Here is a 14,184-nt window from a genome sequence, read left to right as displayed (position 1 = left end):
AATGCAGCGAAATCAATAAATATTAACAACAACAAAAAAGGAAGCATTACCATAGTCATTTCCTTTGCCACTGCTGCTGCTACTGCTAAGTCGCTTCAGTCGTGTCTGACTCTGTGCGACCCCATAGACGGCGGCCCACCAGGCTCCCCCGTCCCTGGGATTCTCCAGGCAAGAACACTGGAGTGGGTTGCCATTTCCTTCTCCAATGCATGAAAGGGAAAAGTGAAAGTGAAGTCGCTCAGTCATGTCCGACTCTTCGTGACCCCATGGTCTGCAGCCTACCAGGCTCCTCCATCCATGGGATTTTCCAGGCAAGAGTACTGGAATGGGGTGCCATTGCCTTCTCCTCCTTTGCCACAGTCACCAGCAATTCCCTAGATAGGAGAGCATCATTCTGCCTACATTCCCAGAGGGAAAGAGACTTATTAATGAATGGCCAACTAATCTGCAAAGGATTTGTGGCATACAGTAGAAATAATCCTTCTACTATTTATATACTGAGGCTGTTTGCTACTATGGCACCTGTAGCCCATTCTGACTGATACAGTGGACAACCTACAGCCCCATACTCCGTGGCCCTGGATAGATTAATATGACTAGTACATTCTCTGCTCCCAGGCACTCATTCATCTCCTCTCTGCAAACAACAGAACCCTCTAACCAGCATTGCTCTTCTAGGTGGAGAAGAAGACAGACAGGGTATGAGGCGTGGGCTTAACTTCCACCCAGAGAGGCACTTCTAAAGTCATGTGATGGAGAAAAAAATTCTACATGCTCTTCATTTAGAAGGGAGTCCTGATCTTCCATCCTCCCCAGAGCAATTCCTACACCATCAAAGCTGCCACTCCCCAGGGGGTCAGGGCTGCGGGCTCATCCTTAGTCGTACTAGTACTACCATCGCTGCTAATTAATGCTCAATGTGCAGCTTAAATTGAAAACTGCCCATTTCCGCCTCCTACACTCTAAGTCAAATAGACAGTTCCCCATTTCCAAACTCTGCACTTTATCTTAATAGTGCAATTTCCTTTAAAAAAAAAAAAAAATTAAAGCAAGGAAGAAATGACATTCTCCAAACTAGTTAGTTGGGTTATCAAAAGTAAAAGCATAAAAAATATTAATAATACAGGATTAGTACTATTAGAGAAATGCATTCAATCTTTTATTAAAATACAATTCTTTTAAACCATGGCTGTCACAGTTAAAATGTTAATAGTATTTAAACATAAATCCTTCTCCCCATGAAGCAAGAATCATTGTGCAGGCACGTTAGCTATTCTATTCACTTGGAGATGCTGCCTGGAAGAACATTTTAGCGGAAGCCTTGTCAGGGCTAATCCTGATGTCTGATGCTGAGATGTGTGGTACATTACTTTATGTAACTGAAAAATGGGAAGCCTTTATGTCAGATTACAGGCTGAAATAATGACCTCCCCTTGGAAGCGGGGCCTGGGACATAACGAGATGCCAAATGGGATTCTAGGTCAGAGCCTCTGCAGGACTTGAAAGAAGCCAGGTCTCTTGTTAAGACACATTCAGTCGCTAACAGAATGCTTTTACCCCATGCCACCTACTTACAGCTCATCTACAAAGCATAAGCAAGCGAGACGGACCTGACTCATGGGTGGATGACCAGCTAAGTTTTGGACCTGAGTGGACAACACTGGAAATGTCCCAGGCCACCCATTCCCCACTGTGACCAGTGGTCTATTGCTATGCTGTTCAAACTCTGTTCATGGAGTCCAAGGTGGGGTGCGGGAGGGAGAGGCCACGTGGGTTCAGTGCCTTTTCCTCCACATACTGCATCCACGAAGGTTCTGCTCATATCTTTTTTAGACACCAATGTTTTGTGAATGATGGCCTATGCAATTTGCTTCTACCTTTAAGATAATTCACTAGTCCAATAAACATTTCCTAGGAACGACAGTAACCCCCTAAAAAGTGAGAACATTTTAGATAGTGATAGATGGTACAGAGACAAGAAATCATGATGACGGGACAAGGAGAACCTGGGGTACATACCACTTTCATATATGGTGGTGGAGAAAGCCTAGCTGAAGGGGTAGAATTTGAGGAGATACATGAATAACTAGGGGCTTCCCAGGTAGCACTAGAGGCAAAGAACACGCCTGCCAATGAAGGAGACGTCAGAGACACGGTTCAATCCTGGGTTGGGAAGATTGCCTGGAGGAGGGTATGGGAGCCCACTCCAGTATTCTTGCCTGGAGAATCCCATGGACAGAGGAGCCTGGCGGGCTACAGTACAGGGGGTCAGAGAGAGTAGGACATGACTGAAGTGACTTAGCAAGCAAGCAAGTAACGAATGAGTAGAAATCATCCACCATGTGAGAGATACAGGAGAGAAACATTCCAGACAGAGGAAGCAGCCAGTACAAAGACCCCCAGGGAGGAACAGGCTCCATGTCTGCAGGAACAGGAATAGGGTCAGTGAACAAAGGGAGACATGGAAAGACGAGGAGAACAGACCACGCGGGGCCCTGTAGACTCAAACAAGGACTTTGGATGTCACTGTATGAAGAATGGAAAGCAATGCAAGGAAGGGGTACGGTGAGATCTAAGTTTTAAAGACTTCTACCACAGGTAAGAAGACTCTTGGAGACAGGCAGACTCTTGGAGCAACAAGAAAATGTATACATATTCAGGCAGGAGAAAATGAGGCCCAGAAGAGAGAGACAGGAGCACTGAAGATGGTAAAGATTGCTTGTGTAACAGTAACTCTGATAGGATGTGATGACAATCTGAAATTACTGACCCCAATTTCAGCAGGGGCGGGTGTATGCTATGTGTGGGAAAGGAGGAGGGGGCAGATACTGCTCAGAAAGAATAGAAAAATTGCCACTTCTGTAGATAAGTATGTTAGTCGCTCAGTTGTGTCTGACTTTTTGCAATGCTATGGACTGTAGCCCGCCAGGCCCCTCTGTCCATGGGATTCTCCAGGTAAGAATACTGGAGTGGGTTGCCACTCCCTTCTCCAGGGGATCTTCCCAACCCAGAGATTGAACCCTGGCCTCCTACATTGCAGGCAGATTCTTTGTGGCCTGAGCCACCCAGGAAGCCCTACTTCTGTAGATAGCTTCTTGCTAAATGATTTGCTAAGGATCAGCACATCATCTCTGAGCTGAGACTGGACTATTCTGCCTCTTTTTGTCCTTAAAGATTTCTTTCTTTCTCTTTATTTGGCTGTGCTGGGTCTTCATCGCTGTGTGGGCTTTCTCTGGTTGTGAAGAGTGGAGGCTACTCTCTAGTGGTGGTGTGGGGACTTCTCACTGTGGTGGCTTACAGGCTCCAGGCACAGGAGCTTCAGCAGTTGATGGGTTTTGTTGCCCTGAGGTATGTGGGATCTTCCTGAAGCAGGGATCTAACCTGTGTCACCTGCCTTGGCAGACAGATTCTTAACCACTGGACTACCAAGGAAGCCCCGGAGTGTTCTGCCTTTGTCTCTTCTCACCTAGTTCATCCTTCCTTCCCAATCTGAACAAGAATTAAGACGATTTCACAGCACCACAGCTTAAACTCTTTTTGTGTTTAGATTACCTCTTCCCTCATTTGAAGGTGGCCACAAACAGAATACATTCTTTCTTCTTCCTATGACAAATGAGGGATCTGTGAACTTCAGTAATGTAGGGACTAATTTTTTTTCCCAAGTTCACAGCCATTTCATATAAATAGTATCTAATTAGTTAAAAGACTGTACAATTATACCATCAGAGCAAAGTATGGCAAAATCTGATGGCTCTAATTATCTTAATAATCACCAGGACCATTCTCAACCTCATAAGAGAATGAGTCATATATGGCAATTTATGAAGATTGCTCACCTTCTCTCTTTTTGTTATGGAGTTTGCCCTTTCCAGGTTAAAATTTGGAAGCACTTTCTATTTGCATCTAAAAAGGCTGATTTATAAGAAGTTACTGAAGTAGTACAAGATCAAAATGTAAGTAATAACCACATTCATTCTCAATTAACATTACCGTAAAAGGAATTTATTGTAGAACACATAATTAAGTTATAAATGAAATCTCAAGACAGAAACCGCCTCCCCTTTTAAGACTGCTCATTGTCCGCACACTGAGAAATGGCAACAAGGACATTCTCCTTCTGATCCTCTATCTACCACTGAAATGGGGACTTCATTGCTTTCCTGCTAGTTGTTTTATTTTGTGATTACCTTATCTTATGCCCCTCCCATTTCTTCTTTGTGATTGCTTTAATCCTTTTATCTAGAACCAGAGGGAAATCTATTCCCATCACCTTTTTCAGCTGCTCTTCAGCTGAAAAAAAACTACTGTGTAATTCAAAATTAGTCCAAAATTCAGGACCAAATATCATGCACTACACACTTTCTAAAACTCTGATAGTTTCACATGAAATTCAAGAACAAAACCCTCCCCCATAACGTCATTTCAGTTGCTCAGTCCTGTCCAACTCTTTGTGACCCCATGGACTGTAGCCCTGCCAGGCTTCGCTCTATTTAACCAACTCCCAGAGTTTACTCAAACACATTTCCATCAAATCAGTGATGCCATCCAGCCATCTCATCCTCTGTCATCCCCTTCTCCTCCTGCCTTCTGGGTCTTGTCCAAGGAGTCTGTTTTTCACATCAGGTGGCCAAAGTATTGGAGTTTCAGCTTCAACAGCAGTCATTCCAATGAATATTCAGGACTGATTTCCTTTAGGACTGACTGGTTGGATCTCTTTGCAGTCCAAGGGACTCTCAAGAGTCTTTCCCAACACCACAGTTCAAAAGCATCAATTCTTCCATGCTCAGCTTTCTTTAGAGTCCAACTCTCACATCAATACGTGACTACTGGGAAAACCATAGCTTTGATTGGACAGACCTTTGTTGGCAAAGTAATGTCTAAGCTCTTTAGTATGCGGTCTACGTTGGTCATAGCTTTTCTTCCAAGGAGCAAGCATCTTTTAATTTCCTGGCTGCAGTCACCATCTGCAGTGATTTTGGAGGCTCCAAAAATAAAGGCTGTCACTGTTTTCATTGTTTCCCCATCTATTTGCCATGAAGTGATGGGACCGGATGTCATGATCTTAGTTTTCTGAATGTTGAGTTTTAAGCCAGCTTTTTCCCTGTCTTCTTTCATTTCATCAAGAGGCTCCTTAATTCTACTTTGCTTTCTGCCATAAGGGTGGTGTCATCTGCATATCCAAAGTTATTGATATTTTTCCTGGCAATCTTGATTCCAGCTTGTACATCATCCAGTCTGGCATTTTGCATAATGTACTCTGCACAGAAATTAAATAAGTAGGGTTACAATATACAGCCTTGAAGTACTCCTTTCCTGATTTGTAACCAGTCTGTTGTTCCATGTCCAGTTCTAACTGTTGCTTCTTGACCTGCATACAGGTTTCTCAGGAGGCAGGTAAGATTTTCTGGTATTGTCATCTCCTGAAGAATTTTCCACAGTTTATTGTGATCCACACAGTCAAAGGCTTTGGCAGAGTCAATAAAGCAGAAGTAGATGTTTTTCTGGAAATCTCTTGCTTTTTTGATGATCCAACAGATGTTGGCAATTTGATCTCTGGTTCCTCTGCTTTTTCTAAATCCAGCTTGAACATCTGGATGTTCATGGTTCACATACTGCTGAAGCCTGGCTTGGAGAATTTTGAGCATTACTTTGCTAGTGTGTGAGATGAGTACAATTATGTGGTAGTTTGAACATTCTTTGGCATTGCTTTTCTTTGGGATTGGAATGAAAACTGACCTTTTCCAGTCCTGTGGCCACTGCTGAGTTTTCCAAATTTGCGGACATACTGAGTGCAGCACTTTCACAGCATCATCTTTTAGGATTTGAAATAACTCAAATGGAATTTCATTCCACTAGCTTTGTTTGTAGTGATGCTTCCTAAGACCCACTTGACTTCACATCTAGGATGTCTGGCTCTAGGTGAGTGATCACACCATCATAGTTATCTGTGTATGAAAATCTTTTTTGTATAGTTCTTCTGTGTATTCTTGTTATCTCTTCTTAATCTCTTCTGCTTCTGTTAGGTCCATACCATTTCTGTCCTTTATTGAACATTTGCATGAAATGTTCCCTTGGTATCTCCAATTTTCTTGAAGAGATCTCTAGTCTTTCCCATTCTATTTTTTCCCTTTATTTCTTTGCCTTGATCACTGAGGAAGGCTTTTTAAATCTCTCCTTGCTATTGTTTGGAACTCTGCATTCAGATGGGTATATCTTTCCTTTTCTCCTTTGCCTTTAGCATCTCGTCTTTACTCAGCTATTTGTAAGGCCTCATCAGACAGCCATTTCACCTTTTTGCGTTTCTTTTTCTTGGGGATGGTCTTGATCACTGCTCCTGTACCATGTCATGAACCTCCATCCATAGTTCTTCAGGCACTCTGTCTATCAGGTCTAATCCCTTGAATCTATTTGTCACTTCCTCTGTATGTTCGTAAGGGATTTGATTTAGGTCATACCTGAGTGGTCTAGTGGTTTTCCCTACTTCCTTCAATTTAAGTCTGAATTTGGCAACAAGGGGCTTATGGTCTGAGCCACCCTAAGTGTAAGTGTGTCTCCTTCAACAACCTCTTGTTGTACTGACAAAAATGAGTCCAAGGAAAAAGCAGGGACTGAAGTCACACAAAAGGCTGCTAATAATCTGGCAACCAAGGCCCAACATATTTCACTCTTTGTTAATGCTCTTTTAGTCTCTGTGAATGAACCGCTACTGAAACATTTTGAAAATAACTTGTGTCTCTTTTCATTGTGTTTCACCACTGTAAAGAACGTGGCCCTACTGGAAAAGCTAATTTTAATATTTAAAAAAAATTAGTCTTCTCAAAGAATCAATATATCCAAAAGGTGACCCCTTTTCTCTCTACACAGCTATATACCAAGACACCGTTCTCTACAAACACACTTTCTGGATTTGAAAGCAGGGAGATTAATGTTCTTCCATTTCCAACTCACAGCATAACATGAAGGAATAAGATTAGTGTTGTGCTATTTCGACACAAAAAATTATTTTCTGCGTATGACTTTCAGTGTATGTGCTTAAGAAATGATAATGGAGAATGTTTAATGCAAGGAATTGTTCCTTATTGATGGATTGTGAAAAGAAAATTGGCTCATGTATCCCTTGATAGAGAAAACACATATGAAGACTTGAATTACACCTTCTTGCTATCAATATTGTTTTGCTACAAGTCAAGTCAATTTATGCCTCTCCCTTATCCAGTACCACTTGGTTTGCCATGCATTTCTCTGACAGCAACTCGGGCCCCAGACATGTATCACTCTTGCCTTCAAACCAACCAACATCAGGTGCAAGCTGTAGTCCTGAACTCCATGATAGTTTGCAACTCAGAAGAATTCCCCTCAGATTCACTATCTCTTCTATCTGATTTTCTATGGGTGTTGGGCTAATTTCTTACTCATGTTGGGGTGAGGAGCCTGCAGGAGGAAGTGGATGGTTTTTTGCCATTTCTAAGTTGAAATTATACCAGGACAGTGAGTCTAGATTGAGAGAGAAAGAGAAGAAAAATTCTTTCTTACTGTTCATATATAAAATTTAAGGAAAATAGTCTGATGATTCTGTTTGAATCATATGCTCACTTCTTAGTCCAATTGTTAGGTAGTTAGAATAGGAAAAAGAAGTCCAAAATGGCGGTGGCTAAAAGACAAAGAAAGGGAAAAGCCTGCGAAGACAGAACAAAAGAAAATCCATAGATGGGAGTGAGAACTTCAGGTGAAAAAAAAACACACCTCCTTCTTGGCCAGCCCGATTTGTATAGAGCAGGCTCAAGGCAGGGAGGAGACAAATGTGTAAAAGGAGGAAGCCAAGACGATTGAGGTCTCTCCTTTTGGGTCAGCCTGCCCTCACACCTCGAGGGCGTAATATCCTTTGCTTGCCAAATAAAACTGAGCTGTAACAAAGCTGTAACACCGGTCCACCATTTCAGATCTTTGCTGTGGTGAGACAGAACCGAGGAAATTACACACTTCCTGACACATCACTGTGGCCAAGAGAGGGAATAACTTGACTATATATTTTATATATATGGGATCACAAAGAGTCAGACATGACTTAATGACTAAACTACTACCACCATGCGTCTGGTCATATTCTCATCCTACAACTTGGGAAGGGGATACTATGACTGGTAGACCCCCCCCCCTCCCCCGTCACCGCCCAAACCATATGAAATGTGGGAAAAATTGGTAATCCAGGAAGATGGGGTAGTATTACCAGAAATGTTTAAAAGTTATGCCTGCCACATAGAAATAACAGGTGTCGTCTACCATTTCCAATAGGTTTATTAAGAAAGGAAAATCTGGGCCCTCAATTCCAAAATTAGAAGTTAAACATTTATCATAAGCCAATAAACTCAAAGAGTTCAGTTCCTTCTAGTAGATGAATCAAGAAGCATAAGCAATGCATAAGAGTCTCTCAGGTTAATCTTTCTTTTCTGTCCAAATTCCATAACTGCATCCACAAGGTATTCAGTAGTTGATACATTTCTTAACTTACATATCACATTAAGGAAAATAAACATGCTCTTTATTAAGTTGTTGTGTTCAATGCTGAATGCTTGTATTTTCATGTACTAGTCATTGTCCCACCCATCCTTACAGTACATTCTTCCTTTGATCTAAAGTTATCAGATGAAAGCAAAAGTGGTACATAGTTTCCAGTGTTTAGATTTATCTCAGACAAGACCCTCCAGTTACATTAGTCAAATACAAAAATTGTGCCTAGCAGGAAGTAAGCTATGTAAGCCATCATTCTATGTCTTTTAAAATTTTTATTTTATTTTTAATTGGAAGATAATTACTTTGCAATAATGTAATGGTTTCTGCCATACATCAACACGAAGAAGCCATAGGGGTGTGTGTGTGTGTGTGTGTGTGTGTATTTATATATATATAATCTCCTCCCTATTAAACCTCCCTTCCACCTCCCTCCCCTTCCCACACCTCTAGGTAGTCACAGAGTACCAGTTTTGGGTTCCCTGAGTCATATAGCAAATTCCCACTGGCTATCTACTTTACATATGGTAATGTATACATTTCAGTGCTACTCTCTCAAATCATCTCACTTTTCTCCCTCCCCCGCCATGTCCAAAAGTCTGTTCTCTATGTCTGCATCTCCACTGCTGCCCTGTAGATAGGTTCATCTGGAAAAGGAAATGGCAACCCACTCCAGAATTCTTGCCTAGAGAATCTCAGGGACAGAGGAGCCTTGTGGGCTGCCGTCTATGGGGTCGCACAGAGTCGGACACGACTGAAGTGACTTAGCAGCAGCAGATAGGTTCATTGGTACCATCTTTTTAGATCACATATATATGGGGCTCTTCCAAGGGCTCAGGGAAGGAGAGGAAAAATGGCAATGGAAAAGGAGGTTAGGAAATTTGGTTTCATCTTGGGGTTCATAATACTCAAACACAACCTCATATTTAGCAGGTAAAAGGTCACCTGAGCTCAGACAGTTACAGGAAGAAACAAATGACCATAAAGCAGCAGCAGCAGCACATGGAAGCTTGTGAGGAGAACAGGGACACAGGTGAGGGGACCGGCTTTTACTCTTGTGACTCAATGTCAAAGACAATAGTACTTCAAAAATGCTGTGGATCCATGTATACTTAAGAATGAGAAAAACTGAAGGTGAAATTCATTACATGAAGGTATCTTTGAAATTCCAGAGGGATGGTTCTTTTGGGGGAATAATAATGTCTATATATCAGTAACAGAAGAGTTTCAGGGCTTAATGAAAAGTTGTCCACTAGGTCACACAACAAGAGACATATCTAGAATAGATACATAGCAAAAATAAATAAAACCCCACAAAAACCTGTAGATTTCAAGATGCTTCTCAAGAACACTAGAGATTCTGGGCTCAGCAGATCACCCCATATTCGCTAGCTGTTGCAGTGATGATACCATACCCTTCAGAGTTTCAGCTCAGAGGCAGAAGTGGCTTCTAAGGGGGGCTTCCAGCATCCTGTTGTTCCTAGGCTTCAAACCTACATTTCCAGTTGCCCTTTGGGTGACTGCACCTTACCTGGCTAGCACACTGAACTCAGTAGGTACAGTTAAACCCATCAGTTTTTTCTTATCAAAGGGGACTATTTTTACATCACCAGGCTCTTTCTTAGATTCAAAATCTAGAAGTAGTCCTGGACACCTTCAATCACCTTTACAGCCCAAATGAGTCAATTGCAGCTGGATTAGACATTCATTTTTGATGAAATATCCTCTCTCCTCTTTCTATCTGCTGAACATTTCCTTTTCCTCCACTTGTTTCCTCATCTCAACTGACTACTCATTTCAATCTACCCTTTAAAACTACCCTTTAAACAATCTACCCAATTCAGTTCTGTAAAGCCTACTTCCACATTCAGCAGTCAGCACTTTGGCTGGCACAGGGTGGGTATTTAGCTTACATTTGTTAGGCTGATGGATGGATGGACAAATAGCATATTCACTGATTCTTTACCATAGGCCTGGCATCAGGCTATGCAGTGGAGATGAAACAGGAAAAAGGTATTTTCTAACAACACACTTTTCTGCTCTTTAGTCTTCAGTCTTCATGGCCAATTACTATCTACAGCTCATCCTAGCATTCAACAGCCTAGTCCCAATAACTGTCTGACCCTAATCACTTAACTCTATATCCAGACTCTAACCAAAGGTTCTGCAGACCTCACCAAGCAAATATTCATCATCAATCAGGACTGTAAGCAAAATACTTGTGCAAAATATGTTTTAAAAAGCCACCATTATCCCCTACAATCCTAGGGGATAAGGGAGTTAAACAGAACACGATAGAGTCATCTGCAACAGAAAGTAAGAACAAAATAAAGATAACTTGCTTCTGCAGAATTAGCAGGAAGCATGGAGGCTCAGAGGGTAAAGAATCTGCTTGCAATGTGGGAGACCCAGATTCGATCCCTGGGTCAGGAAGATCCCCTGGAGAAGGGAATGGCAACCCACTCCAGTGTTCTTGCCTGGATAATTTCATGGACAGAGTTGCCTGGCAGGCTACAGTCCATGGGATCTCAAGGAGTTGAACACAACTAAGGGGTGGCAGTGTGTTTTTTTTTTTAAATAAATTTATTTACTTTTTAATAAATTTATATAAATGTATTCACGTTTTAAATAAATTTATATCTTCTGGGGTGGATGGTGAGTGGGATGGTGGTAAATAGATACTTGTAAGATCAATCTTTGAGAAAGATGGAGTAAAGGTTAAAACACAGCAGAACCAATCAATTTAAACCACCCAAGAATGCCTTGGTATTAAATAATTGCAGTGTCAATACACAATTACAAGGCTGGTTCAACCCTAAGCAGGGTTCTGGATAACTCTGTTGTGGGAGGGCTGTCCTATTCATTGTAACATGTTGAGCAGCATTCTAAGCCTCCACTCACTTTTTGCTAGCAACACACCTCCCCATACCAGTTGTGGTAACCACAGATGCCTGCAGACAATGTCAAAATTCCCCAGGGAAGGGAGAGTGGCAAATAGGGGGCATAGGGGGTAAAGGGGTGGAGATGACAAAATCACCCAGTTGAGAACCACTGGTCTAGGGTGAGGCCCAGTTTATACCTATTGTCCCAGAGAAATTACTTACTAGTCCTGCCCTCCACTTTCAAAAATGTCCCAGTTTGGAAGACAAGTTATGTTATCTCCCTAACTTCTGTCTCCCGAGACATTCTTCTTCCTTCATATATGTGGTTCTGGGAGGCAAAACTGTCACCAAAACTTTTCTGCAGGAAAATATAAAGATTGTAAACCATCCCTGCCTTTCAAAACAGAGTCACATAAATGTTTACAACTTTTCTCAAGAAGCTGTATATCCCATAGATACCCTTCAGTGTTATGCTAACCTCAAATGCCTCAAAAAGTTGAAAGCACTCAAATCCACTGACCATCTTCTTTTCTAGGCAAGAAATGATTTCATTCCACACATTAATACCAAAGGCTCATTTGCTACTCATGAGAGAAGCCAATGCATTTTGTTAAAAAGTTTAAAATGGGTCAGTAAATTTGAATAGTACAGAGCTGCTCAAGCTTTACTGTGACCTGTCTTGTGGTCCCTATAGTGGTCTTGTTAAGCCAGAGACTGGAAAGCCTCACTCTCAGACTTCAGGAGGTCAGAGGGGTCAGATAATCGGCATTTATAACAAGTTCCCAAGTTGATACTGCTGGTCCACTGATCTAGAGGATGCCAACTGCTCTCTGCTTATTTCCTCACACACTGAGAGGCCCTTCATGGGGTGGATTCGGGGAAGAGTGGAACGAGACCAGAAATTGGAATCAGATTGCTTGTTCAGGTATTTGTTGTTGCTGTTCAGTCACTAAATCATGTCCAACTCTTTGTGATCCCATGGACTGCAGCATACCAGGCTTTCCTGCCCTTCACTATCTCCTGGAGTTTGCTTAAACTCAGCTCCATTGATTTGGTGATGCCATGCAACCATCACATCTTCTGTCATCCCCTTCTCCTCCTGCCCTCAATCTTTCCCAGCATCAGGCTCTTTTCCAATGAGTCAGCTCTTTGGATCAGGGTTTAAAGTACTGGAGCTTCAGCTTCTGCATCAGTCCTTCCAGTGAATTTTCAGGGTTGATTTCCTTTAGGATTGCTTGGGTATTGGGTTGGCCAAAAACATGTTTCTGTAACATCTTACAGAAAAACCCTAACAAGCTTTTTTGGCCAACCCAATGTTTGCTTTTCAGATAATCAGGAGAAAATTTTCCCATCCATGCCTGTGCCAGACACCAGGCGAGGCCCTTGGGATGTGGGGAAAACAGGACAGACAGGACCTCTTCCATGCACTGACTTCCCCCTGCCCACCCAACCACTGGTTCCCCTTTTAGAGATGGAAGCCCTGCTATGGGCTGCTATTCCATCATCTCCCTGCTATTCCATTCTTTCCAGCACTCTGTTCTATTTATCAGCTGCTAATCAGAACCTTCAATCACTTTCCAGATCCCCATGAGACAGGTCCCATTTTTCAAAATCAAAGCCAAAGAAGCCAGGATAACAAAACGAAACAGAAAACCAAGAGTTTCTAGAAGCATCTGTCTCCTATGTTAGCAAGTGCCTCTCTTTTTCTGTGACTCTGATCATATTGTGGAAAACGCTTACCAGCACTGTGCTTAGCAGTCACATCCTTTAAGTTTGCTCTGGAGCCAGGAGGGGCATGGGTCTACTCCTCATTTATCTGGGGTCCTAAGGAGAGCAGTGCTTTGTTCCCACACTGAGGATCAAGTCCGGAGTGCAGACTTGTTTCCAAGGAACAGTAATTCAGACTCTGATTTACGATGTTTCCTTTCTTCTGCCACTGTAACCAAGGCCTCTGGGAAAGCAATCTACATTTTCGTTGACCTCTGGGGTGACTGCCAGAGGTGTCAGTGTTTCTCCTTAACGACTCCTCACTGTTTACTTTTAAAGAACTTCCATGTCCCAGGGAAGACATTTCTCCGGCTCACCTTGTCATCATCATTTGGGTAGGCGAGAGGAAGTGTAGGCTAAGGCTCTCTCACTGGAGTCTTCAAGACACTTATCTCATGCTGGGCTCTTTCTGGATCTGCTATCTTCGTTCAGGGAATACAGAAAGTATCCTGTGATTTGTAATCCTTCCAGTGCAGTGAAGGAGAAGCCTTTAAAATAACTATTTATATATATATATTTTTGCGATATTAGGAGCATCCAGATGGTTTTGCTTACTCCCAGTTTTTAGGGAAGGAAAATGTGCCTTTCTTTACAACTAGAAATGTGTTTTAGAGACAGTTATTTTGGGTTAACTCTAAATTAACAGACACTTAACCATGTTTTGACAGCACAAGGCGGGGGGAGGGGGGCAGAGGCTAGTTTAGGAAGTACTCTATATAGAAAGATGGCTCATGACATGGATTAAGGCATCCATGGGTCATACTCGGAGAGAATGCAGAGTAGAAAGAAAGGAAGAAATTATATTCCTCATGACAATGTTTGTGCCAATGAGATAACCAAACATGGAACATCCTACTTTTGAATTTATTGGTTGAATTTTTTGAATTAGGAATACTATAATGTGCAATCAAGAACATTTTGCCTAATTGATTCAGAATTGTGATTCCTTCATGTATTCCTTGAGGCATCAAAAAATGCTTTGTTGGAAATGGCAGGCTACTGTTGTCCATGCCTTTGGAAAATTAAG

The 14,184-nt window shown here is 42.0% G+C and overlaps 1 protein-coding gene across 2 annotated transcripts in view; it reads right to left on the bottom strand.

Annotated features, from left to right (window-relative positions):
- FHIT (fragile histidine triad diadenosine triphosphatase) overlaps nucleotides 1–14,184 on the bottom strand; it is a 309,627-nt gene that overhangs the window by 148,599 nt on the left and 146,844 nt on the right. The window lies entirely within an intron of this gene.

The sequence above is a fragment of the Bubalus kerabau genome, chromosome 20, assembly GCF_029407905.1.
Source record: "Bubalus kerabau isolate K-KA32 ecotype Philippines breed swamp buffalo chromosome 20, PCC_UOA_SB_1v2, whole genome shotgun sequence".
NCBI classification, from domain to species: domain Eukaryota; kingdom Metazoa; phylum Chordata; class Mammalia; order Artiodactyla; family Bovidae; genus Bubalus; species Bubalus kerabau.
The sequence above is the reverse complement of the archived record's forward strand: the minus strand, read 5'-3'. Positions and strand labels throughout refer to the sequence as shown.